This window comes from Lepidothrix coronata, unplaced genomic scaffold (genome assembly GCF_001604755.1).
Source record: "Lepidothrix coronata isolate B3197 unplaced genomic scaffold, Lepidothrix_coronata-1.0 Scaffold143, whole genome shotgun sequence".
NCBI classification, from domain to species: Eukaryota; Metazoa; Chordata; class Aves; order Passeriformes; family Pipridae; genus Lepidothrix; species Lepidothrix coronata.
In genome coordinates this window covers 1,118,624-1,143,410 of record NW_016690323.1, presented here as the reverse complement: position 1 = coordinate 1,143,410, position 24,787 = coordinate 1,118,624, and the positions used below count along the sequence as shown (strand labels likewise).

Sequence of the window (24,787 nt, the reverse complement as noted above, 5' to 3'; positions counted from 1 at the left end):
ATTTGTGTCTCTTCTTATTTGTATCCCACAAACTGAACTGTAATGTTAATACTAATACTTGCTTCAATATGATTTCAGAATCAGTCCCTTAGTATACCAGTGCAGGGATGGTTCATTATACAAATATGCTTGTAACATGCAGTGTTGTCCTTTGTGGCTGAAGCAGAGCTAATCCAATTAATTTGTTCATGAAAGACAAGCTGGTTTTAAAACAGGGTCTAGAACAAAGAGGAAAGGACAGTTTTTATTAACTTTCTCCCATGTCTCAAGACATATTTATTGCTTTCTGCTGAAGCAGAAATAATAAAAACCTGAGTTCAACCACTTGCATGAAAAATCTTTCAGCTCTTGTGCATGTAAATAGATTGGACTTTCGATTGAAAATATTCTATGTGTTTCTTAAGGCTTAAACTTTAAAATGCCTAATTTGGAAAGATAACAGGATGTGCAAAAGAGTGACTTTCATAATACATGGCAGCAGCATTATTAATTAAAGCAGAGGACACTGCAAGGATATGTCAAAGCAAAATAACCTTCAGCTAGCAGCAACAGTCTGAGCTATAGGTCAATTTTATTCTGTTAGAGAGGCAGACACTGTTTTTCACATTGTGTTACCAGAGATACCAGTGAGATACTCAACTCAGGTTTTTGCTAGAGACCACATGAAAAGCACAAGTAGTCACATTTAGAAACTATGTGATTGTTCAGGGATATTTTCTCTTCCTCGTCAGGAATATTTTCTCTTCTCCGCTATAAAGACTCTTACCAGTGGTGGCCTTTATAAGTCTCTGAAATAAAAGTTGGACACAAAAAAATGGAATGAAAGGGTTAATGTGCATTTACACAGGCACAAGTGGTAACATGTATCAGCAATTGCTTGGTTGAGAGACCTGTGAAGTTGAGTTGCAGGCTCACAGTCATGGCAGGTTTTCCCTTTCTAGGTGCTGAGCTTGTACTCCTACTGGGCTGAAAACCTCCAGGAGGATGCAGTTAATGAGAGAGACTTTTCTTGGTTCTGAAAATACAGATGTATTTATCTGAGTGTCTGGCAGAAAGTTCTTTCCCTCCAGGTTATGGCACTAATAGTCATTAGCAGGTTTAAAAATCTTTACAAATGGTAGCGAGAAAGGATGTACCAGTCACCTTGGGATATACCAAGGAAGGAGTGGGAGCAGTATTCACAAAGCTATTATTGCATTGAGAGATGGGGTCATGCTCAGAGAGTTTTATTGTCTGTCTAAAACACCTGATTTGAGAAGTATTTGTCCAGTTATGAGCAAACTGGTTTCTCTGACTTGTCCTCCTTGACCTTTATATATTGCAGTTATAAACAGGACAGAGCTTCACCTGGCTTTATTTGTCATGGACATGCTGATCTTCAAGTACTTAAAAAACTTTCACCAGGCAGAACCTGCACTTCTATTTAGATCCCATTTCTTTCTCAGGCTGTTCTGAATTGTTCTGTCGCACTGACTCATAATGCAGTCCAGTCTGTAATAGTGCTAATTAGCAGCTGCTGAAAACATCGATTGTTCTATACGTGGCTTTCAGGGAAAGATTGTGCAAAACCACAATGCAGCCTGAAGTATGAAATGTTCTGATGCCTGAAATAAGATTTGGAGTCAGGTCACTTTCTTGTTATGAGCTTTTGACCTGTATTGGGTGCATTAAGTAAATATCATTGAATATAATCCATATTGGAATAGTCTTATAGACTATTATAAGGAATCCCACATTTTCAGTTGAGAGTAATAAGCCTTCAGAAAATGGTCTTCTTGATTTGGAGGCAATAACAGAAAACCAAAACACTAGAGATCATTCAGTTGCCTATATCTGGGAATGATACTCTGATTTAGAAAATAAAAGGAAACAAGATAACATTCCCACAACAAAATGACGATTTAATCTTTTCATAGAATATGTAACTATTTAGTATTTTCACAAGTTGGAACTAGAAATATGGCAACAATATGGAAGTTGAGAGAAGCATCATGTACACAACCCTCTGACTTGCTTCTTTGTGATGGTGTCACTTTTGCTTGATGACTGTCCACTGATTGAGAAGACCCAATCAGAAGCTGCTCACCCATTACAGGTGGGAATTTCTACACCTCTTGTAGAGGACCGCCTCTTGTGGGAGCCATTTCAGCATCCATTTACATGTCCTCTTGCTTGGCCGAGCTCAGTGTGTTTTGGATGAAGTGCACACAGAGGAGTAAATGCACTGAGCAAAATGTTTATCCAACCCCACAGCAGCCCTGTGTAGAATAAGTCCTGCACACGATTCATTCCACTTGTGCTCTGACCTGTGCCACTGTTGCTTTCCACGTGCACTGCTGGCTGAGGGTCATCAGGCACTGGTGATTGTTGAACATTCATTTTCTCTGTGCCTTCACAGCAGCAAAGCTTGTCTAAAGCTGTACATCAACACATTTTCCAGCAACTGTGTCCTCTTCTCTCCTGTGGCCAGGTGTGCGCTTAGAACTAATCCCCCGGTATTAGCCTTGCTTAGCACTGCAGAGATGAATACAAAATTTAAAAAGTTGAGAAATGTTTAAATGGTTATCCCAAATGTACCTCATCAGTGTTACTGAGACCTTTTTTTTTATCTTATTTCAGGAAAGGTACTTTCCTTTTGATTCATTGTATGTAGCTTTTTTCTCTTTCTTTCCCCCCCCCCCCTCATCTATAACAACATTTTTGATTCCTCATATACAGATTTTTGTTAGCATCTCTTCTGTAAATATTCATTCCTGCACCTACAACCTTGGGTGAATTGAAGAATATATTTCACAAAAGGTAGAGCCTTCAATTAGCAGAGGCTCCACCATGTTGTAAATAGATGATGCAATAGATAGATGATGCAATAAATTCTTCTACCAACTGATAGCTTTCATTGTTAAAAATCACTTATTACCACTCTAAATTTATCTAGATTAATTTTCCCTTCCAGTGGAAGGTGTTTTATCATTGTTTGCTAGTCAGAAATCTTTCTCTGACACTCACAGTGATCAAACCAGCTCATAACCTTTCCCATACATTAATAGGACTGAGCACTAGACTCCTAGAAAAAGTGAGATTTTCCTGGTCTTATGTAGATCTTTTAGGTCTTCACTAAATATTTCTAATTTGTAAACATCCCCCTTTTGCAACCAACAGACTTCTTATTATTTTTCTTGACTGTTTTATTAATATTATTAATGGTTATATACGATGGAATAAATAGTTTGCGCCTACTCTCAGTATTATTCTTTATTTCTGAATATGACTACTGCTTTGCTTTTTATGTATTGTGTCATACCAGGAGGTCATGTTTGAAACGTCATCTATTTAGCACTTCAGAAACAGCAGTTTTCCAAAAACCATTCCCCCTTCCTGCAACTCTGACCTAAATTCCATTTTCACAGATGCTTGTCCTTGAACTCCATTATTTTAAGAGGCATGATGGTCATATGGTCTCATCTTGCTAAGGGAACTTGATTGCTCTGTGGAACTGACCAATCCTCATCCTGATCTACCACTCCACTGATTTTGTGTAATCTGTAGACCTTGACAATATTGACTAGTGTGGAGCCAAGAGTAGATCATGATGGGATCCCACTAAAAACATTCCTATTAGATGATGACTACCAGCCACTTTTAACCCATTGAATATATAGCACAGTGATTTATTTGTTTTTAATAGAACAAATTTATTAATCAAAATAAGATGAACTTCTGGGTCAGATTATGTACACATAGGTGACTTTGTCAGCCGTATTTGTAATCTCAACAGGACATAGTTCCTATCAACGAGATCTGTTTCCAATTCATCCCTACTGATTAAGCATTAATATTACTATGATTTCTTTTTTCATCTTGTGTATACAGTGAACCTGAAAATCTGCCCATCTATTAATGCTCTCAAATACGTCTTCACCTCCAAGAAGCTGATTCTAGATTGATATCACTTTTCCTTTTAGGTGAGTTTGCAGTGACCAAGTTGTAACATGGGATACAATTTCAGGCTAGAAAAAGATTGTGAGGAGAAGTAAGAACTGGATAGAAGAGTTACATGACAGTGTATCCAGCACTGTGTCTTGTGATATTATTTTAATTTTGCTCCTTGTAGAGTTGTTTGTTGATTCTGCTGTGGGTATGTTTGTTTGTTTGGGATTTTTTCCCCTGTTAAATACTTTGTGGTTCTAATGTTCTAAAACTGGGACATCTGTGGGTTTTCAGGATTTTTCATTGCTTTTTCTAATTCCTAATAGCCCACAAGAATAGGTACATCACTACATGTTAATATAGCTAACTTTTGTAGGAGTAACTTTTTCTTGAGCTACTAGGAGATATGTCATAGAGGTTTCACAGTTGGTGTGCAGATTTTATTGAAAACATTCAATACTTCTGCATTATTTTAACACCTCCTTACTCCCCATTAACACTAGATATTATAAGCTCCTGTAGGTTTTTCTAAGTAAACAATCTACAAGAAAATTGAAATAGAGCAATATTTTAGAAATTTATTATAGATACTTTACAGTGGGCTCAGTAAAAACATTCAATTTTAAAGACTTTTTCTTTCCTCCCCACTCTTAATAATCTGGTTCCAAACACCACCTCAAAATGACATTTCTAGCTTAGGAAAGCCAAGAGCCACATATTGCTGGAGGCTGAGAAAGTGTCATTGTATGCTTGACCTATTTTACTCCTTTCTATTGGCATCTGTTGTTGGCCATTGTTGGAGATGAACTGATGGATATTTGGTTTAACCCAGTTTATTGTTACTGTGGTCTCGATTTCTCCAATAATTAATATATATTCTTCAGAGGTACCAGCATATTAGCTTTCTTCAACTTTGTTGCATAAGTTTTTAAACCCTTACCATTCAGGCTAAGCACAGCAGCTATATCACTGTAGTAAATGGTTGCATGCTGCGTATTTTCCCTTTTTCTGTTGCTATGAATGCAGTGTTCATTAAATACAGAAATACTCTGCTTATGTTTTCTGTTTGGAAAATCAATATAATCTCAAATATACTCAAATTCCCTTCATGTTTCTGCCACAGAGACTAGCTGTCACTTGTTCCATATGTATATTTCCAGTGAACAACAAAGCTGCTTTGGAGAAAAAAAGAACAACGTGAACAGTAGAAGGAAATGGTAAGTGATATTAATTTATATTAGTGGAGGGTATCATTAGCCATCATTGTTAGAATGTAACTTGAATGAAATACATGCTATAGAGTTAAAAATATTAGTAATTATTATGCTGCTTTTACCATCCATCAAAGTTTATGATTTTGTCCAGTCTAAATTACTTGATGATAGATACAAATATGAGTGCAGTGAGACCTGAGATATCAAGGCTTGAGGGCATTTCTATGTGTCACCTATTGGGAAGGTTTTCATGAAATTCAAATAACCAAATGACAGACTCTGATAAGATTCAGATGAAGAAAGGTTTCAGTTTTGGGTTTTAATTTTCAGTAGCAGTAGACCCACCTGGTCCAGTTCACTGTTCTTGTGCTATAGCAATCTGAAAACTGGAACAAATTTAGAATAAATTAAAAGGATTTATAATTGAATAAAAAAAATAATTTATCTTCTACTTTCTATGTCACTTGATTAGAGATATCCAAGACATCAAGATACAAATACTCTCAGAAGGAAAAACCACTGAATCAAAAGAGCATACCTTAAAGAAAATCTAGCATAATCACTATCTCATGGGTCCCTTGCAATCCATGCTACTGGCTTACAATGACGCCTTTAGTACTCAGACATACTGATGTAAGAGTGTAGCATTGCCATGGATCTGTAGCTACCCTGGTGTAGGCACTCACACAAAGAAATCTTAAGACAGCAGTAGAAGCCAGTCATGAAGTGAAATTACTTTGTCAATAATTTTGACTGTTCCCCTTAGAGAAAGGAATATGTTCTTTATACATTTTCTCAAAATGTTTTTCAGAATGCTACTTAAGATTCAAAACATTTCCAGTTTCTACACTTTACACTCAAAAGACAGATTGAAGAATACACCTGAATGTTCAAACCTGCCTCTCATGCACACTAAAAGCAGTAGCAGAGTGATTTTTTCATAGTATAAGCATGTGATTTATGCCTCTTCTCTCCTTTGCACCAGCACCCATGCTGTGCTGTGCTTTGCTTTCATGCAAACTGTAATCTATACAAAATTCTCTTTTCCCATATTGTTAACTGATCTACCTGTTTACTTCTAGCTTAGGTGAAAGTTAAATAAACAATAGGAAAACTCCTTGAAAGCAAAAGGTTGTACATAGATTTATTTTCCTTCCTACAAGCCTCATACAGAGTTAAAAGTGTGGTAGCCTGGCAGGAGGACAAGAATTTTTAGCCATGCTTAATGTAATTAGAGTGGGTCAGACATAAACATGAGGTGGCTGTCCTGCAAAATGTTATGCACATTGATAATTACAGAATTGTATATGAATATGTGTCTGAGTTTGATACAAACAAACAAGCACCTTCACTGAAGCCAGTGTGGGTCTACTTGTGTGATTAAGTTTCAGCTCTGCAGGTCCAGGGAGAAAGAATTAAGCTGTATCTTTTAGTGATGGGAACTATGAGATATCTTTGTAATTTTAAAATAACCTTCAAAAGAAAAGTAGGATGTATCATTAGCCAACACTGAATTTCTTTTTTATTTTCTTTTAAACTCTTTTCTTCTAATTTTTCCCTCATCTCCAAAGCAGCGGGAAAAATCCTTATTTGATGCACCACAAAAAAGAATGTTTAGTATCTTGAAATAGATGTCCTTCCTTGCTTCTGTACCCACTCAAAAATGGGTAAGGTTGGAAGGGTCACTGTCAGTGGATCATCTGGTCCAATCTCCCTGCTCAAGAAGGGTCGCTCTAGAGCACATTATACAGGATTGTGTCCAGACAGTTCTTAAATATCTCCAGTGAGGGAGACTCCACAACTTTTCTGGGCAATCTATTCCACTGCATGGTCACCCACATGCCAAAGAAGTTCTTCCTCATGTTTATGTGGAACTTCCTGTGAAAGAGTTTCTGCCTGTTGCCTCTTGTCCTGTTGGTTAGCACCACCAAGAAGAGCCTGGATCTGTCCTCTTGACACCCTCCTTTCACATACTTAAAAACATTGATGAGGTCCCATCTCAGTCTTTTCAAGGCTGAACAGGCCCAGCTCCCTCAGCTTATTCACAAGAGAGTTGTTCCTGTCCCCTAATCATCTTCACTACCCTCCGCTGGACCCAATCCAGGAGCTCCATGTCTCTCTGACACTGAGGAGCCCAGAACTGGACACAGCATTCCAGATGCAGCCTCACTAGAACTGAGTAGAAGGCAGGACAATCTCCCTCAACCTGCTGACAATGCTCTTCCTAAAATAAGAATTTCCTATTCATGTCTAGGAAAATAAATACTTTTAAAAAAAAATAATTCAAAATACAATATAAAAAATCAAAATATTCTGGCTATGCTGCAAAAGGGAACTTGACTCCCTCAGGGCAGTGTGTGGTGCTCCCAAAGGTATGATTTTTTTTACTAAGCAATAATTATGTTAAAAACTAAAATAAATCAAAACAGTTAAAAATTAACCCTCCTCAGACTTAAGCATTCTGAATGTAAGATTCGAGTCAGTCTTTACATCCCTCTTTTTTTTTTGCCTTGCTTTCAGAGTAGTTCAATCTCTACAAGAGAGCTAGAAACTACTTACATACGCAAAAGTACCCTACACATTGTGAAGCATTTCAACACTCTGTGATAAAAAAACTTAAATAATCCTGTCTCATTTTTAAGACAAGTTTTTTGGTGAAAAATACTACTCTCTAATGGAAGTGCCTGGGTGGTTTTGCTTTCCTTTTGATTCTCAGCATTTGCTTCCCTCTCTAAAAATACGGTGATGTTAAATTTGCTTTGTGATCAGCTATAGAAGTATGTTATTACTGAATAGAAAGAACAATTCCTGAAATTAGAATTTTAAACTGTAAGTGATAATGTTTACTTTAAATTAGAGTCATTCACTCATGCAAAAAAAAAATAGAATCCGAGTTTTAGGTCAAATTCTGACATTAGCATTTAATAAAATAATCATTTGCCATAAACTGCTGTAAAACTACATAAGAGGAACACGGTAATAATTATAAAGCATAATTCTTTGTACTAATCGAAAGATTGGTTTACTGTTTGCATAATGTGTATCTCATCATTTAGGGGCCTTGTCCCTGATCACGTAACGCGAGAGAGTGTTTTATATTTAATAATCAGAATTGCAATGAAATCCAACAATTTATCTGGTGTTTCAAATGCGAACTCAAGTTGCTTAATGGTCAAATGCAACATTTTAAATTTTGTCTATTCAAATGCCACTTGCTGAAAGAGTTAAACTCATATATGACTGGAATTAAAGCTAGGCAGATATTGCTCACAGGCAAAAGAGTAGGCAAAAAAGAAAGAAAATAACTGAAGGAAACAGAGCACCTATATTGCAAATGCTTAAATGAGAAATCCAAATAAACATACAAAACATCTGGGTTTAGATCATTTTCAGAGACAATTCTAGGACTTAAGTAGTTTTAGGTGTTCACTTTGTTATTCTCTTACTCTTGAAGAGTGGTGACACTTTTTGCACGAAAGGGTTCTTGAGACACCAGGTTTTTTCCTTTACCAGTAAGGATTTGAAAAAAGGGATAATACTAAAATTTGCAGTGTTTTTATAGAGCTGAAGTCACCAACAAGCCTAACTGAAAACAAAGAAACAAAGCACCTCTAAAAACGTAGTCTTACAAGCCACAGTTGGAAGCAAATTCTAAGGTATCCAAGTTTCTTAGACATTTCAGAAAGGTTTAACTCACAATTTGAACACTAATAATACAATATAAAAGGAAGAGGGAGGTTTTGTTGTTGGTCTGTTGTTTGGTTTTGGTTTTGTGTTTTTCTCTTTTTGTTTTATAAATCTCCACTTATCAGCTATACTGAAAGCTTTAGAAACAAGGGAGCAAACAAGTAAAGTGCCTGAAGGCAGACTTCAAAGTAGTTCCATTAACTTAAATGGGATATGGTGAAGTTTAGAACTTCCTAAAGTCAGACTATTTCATTAGTATGATACCATGGGTTTATGAATGTAAATTTAGACTTGTACTTATCAAAATCTTGTCCCAGATACTAAGTTTGCATTTTAAGGTATTTCTGTAAATTGAGCAAACAAAAAATTAAGATGACTAGCCAACATAAGTTTTTCTCATCAAGCATCTAGGTTAAGCAATTTTTTAAGGGTTTGCCACAGGAAAAATGTTTTCTTTTTTCCTTTAAAAATGGTCAAATATGAAAATTTAACAAACTGAAGAGTTACCAACAATCATAGACCCTTTTGTCTTTACATCTTCGTGAAACACATTTTACTTAACTTGAAAGGACAATTAGGATGCAGTGATGTTGTAAGCTTGAGATGCAGTCTAATTTCCACCATATGGTGTTTTCGTTTTTATCACCATCTTTGTAACAAAGAGCAGAACTTATTAACTTGTTTGGTTTCATGGTAATTTTGCCTTTTTTTTTTGTCTTAAAAGATCTAGGTTAAATCCAATAAATTTCATCATCCCCCCCCCCCTTTTTTTTTAGTAGCTTTCACATTTTCAACATTGTGTAAAATACCCATTTGTAATTATGTGTAACCTTTGTAAAGCCTCTGGGTAAAGTCTACTCATTAATCTTTAACCTGACAAGCCTTGGGGATGGTGGAATTGGCACAGATGTGTATTAAAGGCTCAGAAACCATAGACTAGAGGTGAAAAAAGCATAATTAAGAGGTAGTATGAAAGGAAATGGAACAAAGCTAAAGGGATAAGATGATATTATGGTGCATGTCAGACAATAATAAAGACCAGGGAATGCAAATTCCTATATACACAAATAAAAAAATAAAGGAGGCAGCGCATTTTTCAAAACAAAACCAATTTAATAGTCTTTCTTAGTGAAGCACAGATAACATTCACTAAATTAGATCTCAAACATTGTAATAATCATACAGCATAAAGACATGGTTAGTTTTTAATGCATCCCTATTTATCTTTTGTTTGTCTGTTTTAAGACAAGCTGCCTCACAGTAACTGTAAAAGGCACAAGTTAGTATATCTCAGCGTCTCTCAGCAGCAAACATCTCCTGGACAAGTGTCAACCTGTAACTAAGGAAAAAATCCTGCCCCTGGCTGTGAGGAACCCGTGGCTGCTACACAGATGCTCTGTGCTGATCCCATCAGGAGTCAGGGCCAGGATTCAAAACACTAGCTCTGATAAGGCTTTATGGCTTTTGCAATACCTCTGTAAGGAGTACTTTGAAACTATGAAAACTACTCCCCTTGCTGTTCCTAAAGGACAAGATCCTGTCATCTCTTTGATTGTCTGCTGAAATAGGTCTCTAATTTTAAGTTCATTAATTATTCCACTGACAACAGTTAGTCTCTCCATTTGATTAGACACTTGCCTTAGCACCTTTCTCAGTCTGATCTCCTCTGACCAGTCTCTAAAGTAGTGGCATTAAGTGGTAGTTTTACCCCAGTTCTCTGCAAAAATCCTCCTCTTTCAGTTGTAATATTTAGACTTGGCTCCAGGGGCTGGGTTTCCTTTAAAGAAAATTTCATTTTATGCTTCTGTAATCCTTCAGTGTATTACTGAATAAAACGAGACTGTCATGCATTCATAAGCTGATAACATTGATGCCTATGGATTTTTTTTGATTTTTAGTGATGATTACTTTACCAACAGGTAAAGTTGTTTTTATTTAGAGGTTACACGAGAACCTCAGTTTTGATCGGAAATAAAATTTAATTTTTAAAAGAACTATTTCTGACCTTCTTGTTTTCATGGAAGTGTGACAACTGTTCAGAAGATGGAGCATGATGTTCTGTACCTCTGCCCCTGGGTGGGGAAGAAAAAGTCACTACGATGGTTGTGTAGTGATAGGACAAGAGGGGATGGTTTTAAACTGACAGAAGGTTCAGATTGGACGTTTGGAATAAATTCTTTACTCTGAGGGTGGTAAGACACTGGTTGCCCTGAGAAGTTGTGGATGCCCCACCCCTGAAGTGTTAAGGCCAGGATAAATGGGGCTTTGAGCAACCTGGTCTAGTGCAAAATGTCCCTGCCCATGGCAGATGGTTGGAACTAGATGATCTCTAAGGTCTATTACAACCCGAATCATTCTATGATTCTATGATTCAATGATCTCTAGCCTACTGGAGTTGCAGTTTCTACAGTTCTTGCTTGAGCAAGGTTATATGTTCAGTGAAATAGTGGCCTATGAGAAACTAATCCTACATCTGAATATGTATTTAAGTGACTTATGAACATTTCAATGTTAACATATTACAGGAATTTTATTTTAAATTCCCAGTGAAGATAAAATACTTGAGGGGAATGTGTCCCTACCGTACCTCTCAATGTGTTTATCTAGCAAATCATGTGAGTAGGGAAAAGTAGAAAAATGTTTGAAAAAAAATGCTGAGGAAAATAATTGTAATGGTGAGAAGAATATATCTTAATTTGTCTTTCTCAAGGGCAAATACTAGACTTGCAAACATAATTAAAGATCCTTTTAAAAAATGCTTCTGAAACATGAATAAACTGACAGAAGTAGACTTTACCAGTTTTGGAAGGGGAGGCAGGACACACAATGTGGAAGTTGTCAACTTTGGACGTAGACTACATAGAAAATGTAATAAATCAGACACTCCAGTCTGGCAATGTTAGTAAAAAACAAGGGTTTAATATTTTGAATTAATTTCTTTCTGCTTTACTGCTCGCAAGAGGCATAACTGACTATAGTAAGTTAACTAAGGGCCAAATACTACCTTTTTGTTAATGGTTGAAATAGTCTCTTTGTTTCTTAAATAAAGGTATAGGCTTTTTTAAGGCCAGGTCTTAATATTTTGAAAATCCAGCTCTGAAATGTTGATTAGTGAGGCACTCTTATTATGACAAAGTGATGTGAAAAAATAGAATTATAGGGGAAAAGTAAGATTCTGTACAGTTATTATTTTAAATTTCATTAAGGATGTAAACTTCATATACTGAGAAATATCCAATTCCCTTGGTTTTGAATGAACTCCAAAGTTTGTTGAACGTAGTTAGCTTTAAACAACATAGAGAATCATACCACAGCTTTTTAAAAGTTCAATGTAAATAGGAATAACACTTCTCCTTTCTTCCCTTAACCTAGCACTTTTCATTCCTTAATGAGATAGAGAACATGTGTAGGTCCTACTTGTAGGATTTGCTTATCTTTCCCAGTCCTTCAGGGCTCCCAAGAGGAACTAAATCAAACCTAATCAAACAAATTCTTACTAAATTTAACAAATAACTAGGAAGCCAGAATAATGAATACAAGAAATATGTGAACTCAGGATATAACTGTAAGACAATTATGGGAAAGAAAAGTAGGTCAGAAAAAATAAGGTGGAAAATGCTGTGTTTTTAATGCTGTATTTATTAGCTGTCTGGGTCAACTACTTTATCTCTTTTTAATCATCTGTGTAAATAAGACTAGCAATGTCATATACTTTCATTCCTGCATTACACTGACAATTTTCATTGCTTAATGAGATCGAATGTTTCTGGCTTCTACATATGTATACTCATTCTCCTCAACCCTTCAGGGCATCCTCCTAACGATGAAAAAAATCGTCAAAGAATAATAAACCGTTTGTAGTGAATTCAGTAAATAAGTAGGATACACATGCAGCGCTTTAAATTTTCAGTTATAACTAAATTACCCTCAAAACACATAACATAAATTTTTACTTGACGTGCAGTATGTCACAAATCAGTGCCCTGGTCATTTCTCCTGGAGTTTGCAGTATTGGCTATTGTTGGACACAGAATATTGTATTTAATAAAGGTTGCTTTATTAACACAGTGATAAATACTGTATTACTTTAAACATGAGTGGTCTTTTTATCAATATAAAGAGTTGTTATATTGATAAATGGTTATATTGATAAAAGGTTATATTGATAAAAGCTTATAGTGAAGAGTTTTTAAATGGACGATGTGAAGCAAAATACAACAGTACTCGCCTGTGGCTTTTTTCCATTTTCATGCAAACCAGTTTACACTTAATTTCCTTATAATTTATTTTCTTGCCCCCCTTAAAATAGTGGTCCCATAGACAGAGCAGCTCCACTGAATCCCAGTCAAAAGAAATAACAAAACCATAAAACGTTATCATAAAACAAGAATTTTCTCAAGACTCTCTGGTAACATTCCCAGAACAAGCTTAATGTCAAGACAGTGCCTTATTTGTTTGGGCTGGAAGATAAACAGGAGGGTAAATATTAAGACTCAGAAGTAGACTAAAATAACACAGAAACCTGTCAAAAATCCAGGAGCAGCAAGACTATACCACTCAGAGTTCAATACCCCCATGTAGACAGGCATAATCCTTAGGAGAAAAGAGGTTTGAGCAAATTTGCAAAGAACCCAATGTCCGCAATACATGAATATCAGCGTTATGGGGATGCTGATATTATCATGCGAATGCTGATTATTGGGGCTGAAGGGAGGAGCTCTTAGTCCATCAGAGTAAACCAAATATCTTACGAATCACCAAAAATGTGAATAATAGAGTCACTTTTTAATTTCTAAGTATTAATTCCCGAAAAGTCTCTGTAACATTGTTAAATACATTTTGGACACCTTTGCCAGGAACAACTACTTCCTGCCTTTGTGTTACTCATTGTAACCTCCATACTGGTACATTTTTAGATGTCTTAAATACTGTCATCAAAGAGTGACTGGGTAATTTGATATCTGTCTAGAACATCAATGTCTTTTGTCTGTCCTTTATCTACCTTTTTAATTTTTCTTTTCAATAATTTTTTATTCACATGGATCAGTTAAATACATAAAAAGGGAATGATTTGTCTCTGATGATCCTAATTAAGTTAATGCATATTTCATTATCACATTTTATATGTACCTTTTAAAGTGGTTTTAGCCACTCACATGTTTAATGACTATGACTCCTAGATCTTGACCTAACTTCTTACTCTGGGTTTGCCTCCCTGTGCTTGGTTTAGCAAGGTGATGCAGAATTCTGACATCTCCTTGTTAGATTGCTGCCAGTTTCAACTTTACGTGGCCACGTGTGATCTACTGTCCTTCCCTGTCACTACTTTCACCCCTCCTCTTTTTCTTCTGTCACTGTCACTTCCATCATCACACTCCTGATCACTAAGCTCCATAAATAACCCATTTATTCCCTTTAAGACTTCTCTGTGTATTTGTACAGGTGTACTACTTCCAAGTCCTGTTTTCTTCATTCACAGCATTTTCACAATGTGGATTCAGCTATTTCTACCTTTAGGAGTTGAAGAAGGACTAGGAATTAGCCTGACCTAGTCACCTTATTGACTGAGAGAAAAAGACATATGCAGAAATTGATTCACTTCTTATCTTAAACATCTATTTTAAATTTAGATGAACTAACCCCAAGTAGTACCTCTTCCTCTGCATATACTTACAGGTAGTGTTCAGAGTTAGAAATCACAAATGTCTAGATTTAGAGTTTAGGATTGTTGAAATTACTGCTTGTTAAATTGCTGGCCAATTTTATCCACTGCTATACAAAGTCAGAGATCGCCTTGCTACAAGTTATGGTAAATATATTTGTGCTGGGTCAACAATACTATTACTGCCCCATTTCAGCACAAAAGTCCCCTTTCTGTAACCATGGGATGATCTTTTTTGCTGTTAGATTTCTTTCTACAGTGCATCCTCTGATTTTGACTCCTTGACCATAGATGAACCAGAATTATGCGTTGCCATGACTGGGGTGACAACATGACTTCAGATAGGTGGAAGACATAACCAGTCAATAATATCTTTCGTCCCTGGGCTCACGCTGGACCTTTGATGTCTGGGCAGCCATGATTTGTCAGAGCAGACTCTATATAGTTAACATCAGGCAAATTGTTTTGCTATTTAGCACTGATAAATTAGAACAAGTTATAATGCATACTAATATTAATATAATCTATTAAAATTATAGACAGTTCTGGTCAGTTGGATGACCAGGAATGTGGACTGAAAACTGGCTGAACTACCTGGTTCAAAGATCACTGGCACAAACTCCAGCTGGAGGCCAGTTACCAGCATTGTGTCTCAGAGCTCAATAGCGATTCTAATACTGTTTAACATCTTTATTAATGACCTGGATGATGGGATCAAGTATGCTTCCAGCAAGTTTGCAGAGGACACAAAACTGGGAAGAGTGGTTGATAGACAATATGCTTATACTGCTATTCAGAGGGAGCTACACAGGCTGAAGAAATGGGCAACTGGGAACCTTACGGAGTTCTGCAAAAGAGAAGAGGGAAGTCCCACACCTGGGGAGACAAAATCCGCACCAATATATGCTGTGGGCCCACAGACTGGAGAGCAGTTTTGCAGAATAGAGCCTGAGGGTCCTGGTGGAAAACAGGCTGCCCATCAGCCAACAACATCAAAGGGCCAGCATGGATAAAGCTGCGTTAGAAGTGCTGCCAGCAGACCAAGGGTGATGAGTCTTCCCCTCCACTCAGTGCTGGTGAGACACATGTGGAGTGAATGGTCCAGTTTGGGACTACCCAGTACAAGAGAGATAAGGACATACTGTGGACAATCTAGGGAAAGGCTAGTGAGGTGATTAAGGGGCTGGAGCATCCGCCTGATAAGGAGAGGCTGAAAGTGCTGAGATTGTGCAACCTGGAGATGAGAAGGCTAAGAGGGATCTTGTCAATATGTGTAAATACATAATGCAAGGGAATGAAGAAGGCATAGCCAGACTTTTCTCAGAATTACACAGTGACAGGGCAAGAGGCAATGACCATAAATCAAAACACATCAAATTCCTTCTGGACACAAAGAAAACACTTGCTTTTACTGTGCCAGTGCTCAAGCACTGGCACATGTTGCCCAGAGAGCCTGTATAGTCTCCATCTTTAGAGATATTGAAAACCTTTTTAGTCATGGTCCTGCGCAACCTGGTCTTTGAATATGCTGGGTGTTGAATTAGATGATCTGTGTCAACCTCAACCATTTTGTCATTCTGCAAAATTGCAATAGGATTTATTAAGTGTAATAAGTATAATACCTCAGTTGCCATGGGGGAATAGGCCATAAAGTTATCATGTGTTAGTGCTATTTGGAGCTTTAATTTTTGTTGCAATTCAGATAATCACAAGCAGTTCCTGAAGTGGTGGTGTTAGAGCAAGTGTCACAAACAACAGGATGGTTTGTACAACACTACTTAGAATGCTTTCAGTATTTTAGTTCTTTGATACTTTCGATATTAACATTGTTATTGATGCACATACTCCTTTGAATTGGGGCTCATATCTTGTCTACTGTCACAAGACAAATGGACATATATAATTTATAGCTTTTATTAATGATGTCGAAATAGATCTCTGAGTTGTGCATGTCTTATTCAGAACATGTTACTGTGGGGAGGCATAGGCCATAGTCTGAACAAAACTCTGTCAACTTAGTTTCTAGTGAAGCAGAATTGCACTTTTTACTGAGTTTGCTTATTATTTATAAGATCAGAATACAAAAGTTGGCATCATAGCATATGCAAGTGCATGGCTGATACTGTTAACAAACACAGCCTAGAAAAGAGAAATCAGAGAGACCTCATAGTGGTCTACAGCTTCCTGTTGAGGATGAAAGTGAGGAAGGAAGAAGTGGCACTGATCTCTTCTTTCGAGTGACCAGTTATAGGACCAGAGGAAATGATGTGAAGCTGTGTCAGGGGAAGTTTAGATTAGATATTAGGAAATCAGATTCGTCATCCAGAAGGTGGTTGGACATTGGAACAGGCTTCACGGGGAAGTGGTCTGTCAGAGTTCAAGAAATATTTGGACAATTCTCTCAGGCACACAGTGTGTTTTTTGCGGTTGTCCTGTACCAGGGCCAGGAGTTGGACTCAGTGGTTCTTATAGGTTCCTTCCAACTCAGGACATTCTATAATTCTATGATTCTCAACTATGGCACAGGAGTTTTTTACTGGCGTGCTGATTGGTATTTAAATGCCTAGGAACATATCTAAGAACTGGTTCTTGATCATAATCTTGAATTTATGGTTCCCCAGCCTATTTTACTTTTAATACAGATATTGCTACAACAAAGAAAGAATTGCACCTTCTGGGCCCTTTCTGGACTAATACACATAGTCTGTTGCAAAATCATTTACATTGCTCATGACAGGCTTGATGTTTATGATTAATCATGACCAGAAAAAAAATATGCTTAAGTCCAAGGTCACTTTGAAATTGGATCTATACATACTGCTAGTCTGTGATTTAATGCCTCTGGCCCTATGACCCTTGCCTTCCCTCTGTATGCTCTCCAACTACTTGCATTGTTTTGCAAATTAAATCCTGACTCCTTAACTGACTCTTTCCCTGTCCTTGGACAATGTCAGTGTTTGGTGCTACTGAGTACCACTATTCTGCAAATGAGAAGAAATAAAAATATCAGATGTATATAGCCTACAATGTGCAGCTGAACAGTTCAGATTCTGTCTGAGAGAGGGTTTGTAAGCTTTGTCTTTCTTTATGCTCTTTGGGAGTAGTCCATAAATCTTTATTCATGTCTGAAGTGGTTTTACCTATGCGAGAACTGGGTTGTAGCACACAAAGTTATAAGTGATTTAAGAGGATTTGTTGCTAGCCAACAGTTTTATGTTATTTAAATGTGAAATGCAATTAAACTAAAGATGTACCTTTGAATCTTCAGTTCTCATTTTTTCTGATGGTGGGTGATGAGACCAAATGGGATTTCACCTTCTCATCCATCAAATTGACCTCTTTGCTAATTAATGAGAGAGTGAGAATCTATAGAGCTTGTGACTCATAAGGACGTTTCATTTATTGGTGTATATGAAAGCATTCACAGTATTAAGCATCGTTCCAGATGAACTTATGTGAATGTTTGGCAGAAAAATTCCTCCTAAATAAACAGGCCAGAACAGTAGTATTAAATCACATCTCTCTTTAACACTCCTCTGCAGTCTTATACCTCATTGTGTTTTAAAAACTTTATGTTGCTGGACCTGGTTGAGCACAGTACAGAGGCCAGATTCATCCTATGTACCTCACATATACCTCACAATTAAGTCAGAAGAGTGTTATCTTATGCTCTGTCTTTGGCAACAGGCAGAGGCAGGCACTTCTGGAAGACAACCCAGACCTCAGGTGTACTCAATCACACTCTGGCATAGCCTGTTCTCCTTGTATAATAGAAATCAGGGCTAGGGTGATGATGAAGTGCCTTCTTCAACTTTACATGGATGCCACAAGAGCTTCACAGCTAATAAGCCAGTGGAGCTCATCTTTAGATCCTTTTAAAACCTCAGACTTTGTGTAGTTACACATGTTGGGAACAGATGTGCATTGTCCATCACTTAACAATGTTACTTGCAAGGGGGAACATGACATGCTGTCCTAATGGAAGTAATGCATCGAAATGTGACAATGTGACAGTAGTTAGCCATGAATGAATGGCTCCTACAGCTGTTTATACCTTCTAATGGTTTTTCCCAATTTCTAGTGCAAAACTGCTTCATCTCAGGAAGTCAATATATATAAGAAAAAGAAAATACATGGTTCAAATCCTCACTCGCAGCACTTTCTCATGATCTTTGGTGGTTTTAGCTCTCAGGTCTTTCCTCTTGTTGATTTGCCTTCTCCATATCTTCTACAGCTAGCTCTATTCTACATTAGCTATGTTCACCATCTGTAACCTAGACAGGCAGAATTCTGGCTATCACGGGGCTTTCCACTTGGCAAATTTTATTCACTGTTTTCTGTTCTGAAAGGGTTTGGGGTTTTGTTTTATTGCTTGCTTTGATTTTGCTTATTTGTTTTAAACACCGAGTCAAATATGTAAGTTGCATTGTTTGGGACATTTTTTTTTTCTTGTTTTGTTTTGTTTTGTTTTGTTTTGTTTTTTTATTTATTAGCTGAGAACTGTCTTTACTCCAAAATGCAGGAGGTCTGGGTAGGTATTCAGCAATGCGCTCATATTTCTACCATCAGTTCTGCTTTTTTTTCCTTTTTAAAAATGACTACGGGCTTTGAGTTATGATTTTAAAAATCACTTGATGGGAGAAAATATAAGTGCTCTAGTAGGTAAGAGCAGAGACAGTTATATATTTTTTTGCTACTATATACTGCAAAAGTCATCAGAGGTCAATGCTCATCATACATGTAGGAACAAATTGGGTCATTTCGGATGTGTTTACACTCTTGGGTTCAGGTAAGTGCAAGAACCTTTGTTCATGCTCTGAGTTGCAAATCAAAAAACCCGTGAACTCTGGTCTTCTGGCTGAATTGGTAAATCTTGCCTCTCCAAAGGACTAATTATAACAAGACTATATGGTTTCCGAACTGGGGCTGAAGTAAGGAAAGTGACACATGGTCACGAGCATCTGACTGAGTAAAGTCCTTAGGTACCATTAGTTATTGTCATATGCTGAGTTTTTGATACTATACATTACTTCTGTGCATTTGATATGACAGCACAATTTGTTAAATAGATGCAGAGGAGAGAAGAAAAGAAAAAGAAAAAGAAAGAAAGAAAGAAAGAAAGAAAGAAAGAAAGAAAAAGAAAGAAAGAAAGAAATAATTGAAAAGAATATTCACTTATATTTTTGTGAGTTAGAAATAACTCTGTGAAAATCTGTCACCTAAACTACTGGAAACCTTTTAGCACTCATCTCTGAAACAGCTGCTGCTGGTTTAAGTAGTAGTCTGGTCTTTCATAGAAATTTTTAAGAGCAACTACCTTATTTCATTTTCAACTCCTTTAGCAAAAATTACAAATATAGTAAAACAAGATGGTAGTTCCCAAAGAACCTTTTAACATTGCTAGCTTTCTCTGTTTGCTATGCAGGCAACCTGCACACTTATACTAAGTTAAATGTCTATTCTGAAGGTCTAAAACTGAGTGATTTGAAAGTCCTCCATTGCCATTGGAAATATGTTTTTCATTAAAATTTACATCCAAAATAAAAATACTTAAAATCTAAGTTGATTCTAACTATCCCCATGCTTTATTTTCAGTGCCTTCTTAATCATGCTGACGACATTACTAAGGCTTATAACTAAATAGCATGAAACAAAACATAGTAAAAAGGTTGAAAACTCTAAGACAGGTGAAAACCCACCACTGTATTTCCTTACCAATTCTATATTGTTTGATAAAAAAAAGGAATAATTTATCTTTAGAACTATTTAAATAACAAAATTCTCCCTCTTATGTTCAGCTAAGTTACTATGCTGGAAGGTGCTTTTGGAGATTTAATTGAGTAGCTTATAAAAGTTTACACATTAAAGGGAAAGAAAATCACATGTAATTATTCCTAAATATTCCTATTAATTACAGTACACCCATGAGTTTTAAATTCAGAGTTGTAAGATTTTTATTGTTTTGCAGTGGTCATGAAGGATTTGAATTTTTGTTTATGTTTCCATCTCACAAACCTCTTATAAAGAATGAAGGAATTCCATAGTACATAAGACTGGAATATGTAGGCCAGTCAAATACAAGCATCTGCCTCAGACAATAATCTTCAGCAATATTTCAGGAGGCTTCTAGTCATATTGTATGCTCCCTTTTGGCATGAACAACTGAAAACTAGTGGCAGGTCATGGCTAAATAACTTGTGTACATGCTTGTCAATATGGTTCATTTCAGAAAATTAATGGCATAAGATTGATGCTAAGCGAGAGTCATTAAATCATATAGTCCCAACTGGGACTTCAGTTTTCAACTGCTGATGTGTTTTCACTAAGAACACAAATTTTTCAAAATATCCTTGATGCTGGATGATGAAATAAGTATGTGAGAATGTACCAGCCAAGTTTTTTAAGTTAGTTCTTGGTTCATATATTTTCCGTATTAAACAATCTGATTTCAAGGTTGCTGCTAATCCACCAATTTACAACTAATTATCATGTAAAGAAACTCAACAGAAAAATATACTGAGAAAGACAGATTATGAAGAAAGAGTAAAAAATAACAGAGTGGATACCACTGGCCAGAAACTCATTGCTAGAGGATGCAATATCTGTCTACAAGCAACTGAATAGTGTAAGCATCTAGAAGGTATAGAATTTCCTTTGAGAGGTCCAAGGCACCATAACCGGAAACAACTGAATGAAAATGAACTAAGAGAAATGCAGACTTTACACCAATAAAACTTCCTGTGAGGTCTATTAGGCCATAGTAATCTGCCCGAGGAGGTATTGGAAGCCCAACGTGAATAATTTAATACTATACTGGATGAAGCACTTGAGAATATACTGTAGGAAACAATCATGTCCTGACTTATTAGAGCTTATAGATGGATAAACTACATGCCTAAATTGCATTGAGTTCTCATGGGTTTAAGGGTCAGGCTGCTCTGTGTATAACAGGACTATGGTCTAGAAGACCACACCAACCTTTCACTGTGCAATAAGACTCTCTAGGTCTCAACATGCATACACCTACTGTTTTCCTTTTCCGTATAGTCCACAGAAGAAGGACTTTATCCTTTTGGGATAAAGTTGTTGCTTTATTTTGTATTCTCTTGATGCTTACAATGTTAGATTGTTGAAATTTATTGTGGTGTCAGACTATTCATGTTGTTGACATGTTATGTCATCAGTTATCTCAACAGTTCTACATCAGCTATGAGCAACTGATTCCCAAGAGTTCAGTAAAATCCAGGAAAAAACAGTATTTAAAAGACTTTTTTTAAAAGCTTTGATAAAGTTCCAAGCTATGCCTTATATTTGCCAGGGCAAAATTAACTGTATTTTTAATATTACCAACTCTATGGATGTATTGTGAAAATTTCAATTTTGCATGTTTCTATAATGTGGGATTTATTTTTATCATTGTACAAGAAATATGTAGAATAAGTGTGGTTTCCATTCATGTTTTCTATAGGCAGTACATATTTATAAAGTAATTTGAATAGCTAATGTCTAATAGCAATAATGCATTTGGACATGGTTTAACTTAAACTATAAGAACACTTATAAAATTCACTCCTAGTCAGGCTTATAGCAGAGCTAAAAGTCCAATGTATTCAACTTTGAAATACAGAGTTCCAATAAAACCATATTGGAGTGTTAGAGAGTAATAGGATTTTTTGGCCTACCACAGGGTTCTGCATTTTCTAGAGTAACACAACCACTGAGGTTCACATCAAGGATGTGTTCAGTGCCTTCTGCTCCAACAATCCCAGGTTGAAAAGATATGATTTTGTGTAGGTATAGGGAACTGTGACTTCTGTGATGGGGAGGTCAGGCCTTGAAGAGAGCAAACAAAACAAGAAAACTGAAGAACTACAAAAGCATATTTGCAATTCTAGTTTTGAAAGACTTTTGGGAAGCGGTTTAATCACAATAAGAAGCATGTCTTCCCCATTGTAAAAGAAATAGCTAAATATTGATTGCAGAGGGTAGATCCAAAACCCCAGATGCAATTTACTTTTTTAGTGTAGTATTTTCTGTGAGGAGATTGACCTACGTCCTCTTCAGTTATCAAGGAAAATTCTATCATTTTTGTGTGGGCTGTTTTGTCTGGATGTACTTTGCAAATGAAAGTAACAGATTACAAGAAAAATGGACAAAGTATTGTTTTCTAGCCTATGGTAAGAAATCTTCAGTTTCTTAGAGTCATAGACTTGCTCAGTGATATTCAATAGGTCTGCTTGCTATGTTTGCTCTATTTTCCCCATCTATTAAATAAAGTTTATAATTCATGGAGTTGTGTTGTGGTTTAACCCCAGCGTGCAGCTCAGCCCCACACAGCCACTTGCTCAGTCCCCACCAATGGGATAGGGGAGAGAATCAGAACAGCAAAAGCACGAAAACTTGTGGGTTGAGATAAAGGCACCTTAATAGGTAAAGCATAGATGCGCTCAGAAACAAAGTAAGGAATTCATTCACCACTTTGCATGGGCAGGTAGGTGTTTGGCTGTCTCTAGGAAAGCAGGGCTCCGCCTCATGTAACAGTGACTTGAGAAGAGAAACGTAATCACTCCAAATGTTCTCTCCCTTCCTCCTTCTTTCCTGCAGCTCTTATTGCTGAGCATGATGTCATATTGTGTGGAATATACCTCTATGGTGGTATAATAATAATGACCAGTCTTCGCGAGCGAAGATTTGGGAAAGGTCATTAACCCTTCGAGCCTGCGCAGTGGATTTTTTTTTTAGGTGAGACACAGCGTGCGCTGAACTGAGCCCACCCTTTAATCCTGAGGTTCATCTGCCGGGGCCGAGCAAGCTTGGACAGTGGCAGTGAGGTCCCCAGGACATAGGTTTGTTTAGAGTGACCTTCTCTTAGATGGATTGCCTCACAGGGCTGACGAGCTCCATCTGCCCGGGGGGCTGGGAATCGAACCCGGGTTGCAGCGGTGAGAGTCCTGCACCCTAACCACTAGACCACCAGAGGCCCCCTCTATGGTGGTAATGTTTTATTATCTGGCTGCATCCCCTCTCAACTTGTGCACCCCCAGCCTCCTTGCTGTCAGGGAAGGCTGAAAAAACTAAAAGGTCCCTGATGCGTTGTAAGCACTGTTCAACGATAATTAAAACATCTCTAGGTTAACAACACTTGTGTTGAATTTTCAACTCAAATTCAAAAAATAGCATGATATAGGCTTGTATGAAGAAAATGAACTCTATATATTAATACATTATTGTGTTAAACACAGTAAGAGTTGTGAGGTACACTGACATTACAGTGAGGGTAGGTATAGCAAAGAGACAAAGGCTTTCTCATAGCCTACGAGAATTACAGGAGCTAATCCTTCCAGAAAATACTTTATAAAAATCATGATTCATTTTCTTAACCTTCTTCTTGTCCTACAAATTGGTAATAGTTTTGATTAGATTTTATTATTACTTTCAGTTGAGTTTGCAGCATGTTCAGAATATTCAGTAAACCATGAAAAAATTTCTCCAAGCAGGGTGATTTATTTGTTTTATCAGAGCTTGGCAAAACCTGTAAATTTCAATATACAGTACATTTCACCAAGTGCTTACAAATTTGGGAGCTCTATGATTTTTTCACCCATGTTGTTTAATTTTCTATTTTACAGGAAAACAGAGAACAAAGTTGAATGAGATGAACAAAACTGAAACTGCTTATGTTTTAAAACACTTTCTCTTTCTTACAGAAACATTGCTTGGATTTATTTTTGTGGTAGATTGAAAAAGTTTTAGAAACTGAGATAGGCATTTCTTTGCCCTAGTTTCTTAAGTGTTCTCTAATGGATACAGATCTACTTGTAAAATTCCTTCCTCATATAGAAAGAAAAGTCTATTTCTACAAGAAAGAGTTTGCAGGGTCAAGGCTTATAGCTGTAATAGAATACTGAGGCAGAACTAAATAACAAAGAATAAAGTGAAAAACACCAGTAAATTAAAATAAAGCTGAAATACACTCAATTAGCTAAATTACTATTGATATCTGTCATTATAAAGTACCCAGGGCTGTATAATTTTCTTCTAATCCCCTAAATGCACAACTAAGCAAGTGAGAGAACATATATTCCTACAACCCCCAGTGGAGACATTGAGATTATGCATGCTCTCACTAATTTAAAGAGGGACTTTCACACTGGGATACATTTTAAAAAGAGAACATTTAAATAAAAAGCAATTTAGTCTGCCTGTAATTGTGTTCCCCTTGCTGTTATTGCTAATTATTGAAGATATTTGTGCTTGAATGTGTGAACTTCTCCTTTCCTTTTTTAAAAAAATTTTA

At 36.7% G+C, this 24,787-nt stretch overlaps 1 long non-coding RNA gene across 1 annotated transcript; it reads right to left on the bottom strand.

Moving 5' to 3' along the window:
• Positions 1-148: 148 nt before the first annotated feature.
• Positions 149-23,052, bottom strand: LOC108503651. Its single transcript, XR_001876886.1, has 4 exons — positions 22,966-23,052; positions 5,487-5,527; positions 2,307-2,514; positions 149-218 (listed from the first exon to the last, which is right to left on the bottom strand). It is a non-coding gene; the product is annotated as an uncharacterized LOC108503651 (long non-coding RNA).
• Between the last annotated feature and the right edge of the window lie 1,735 nt (positions 23,053-24,787).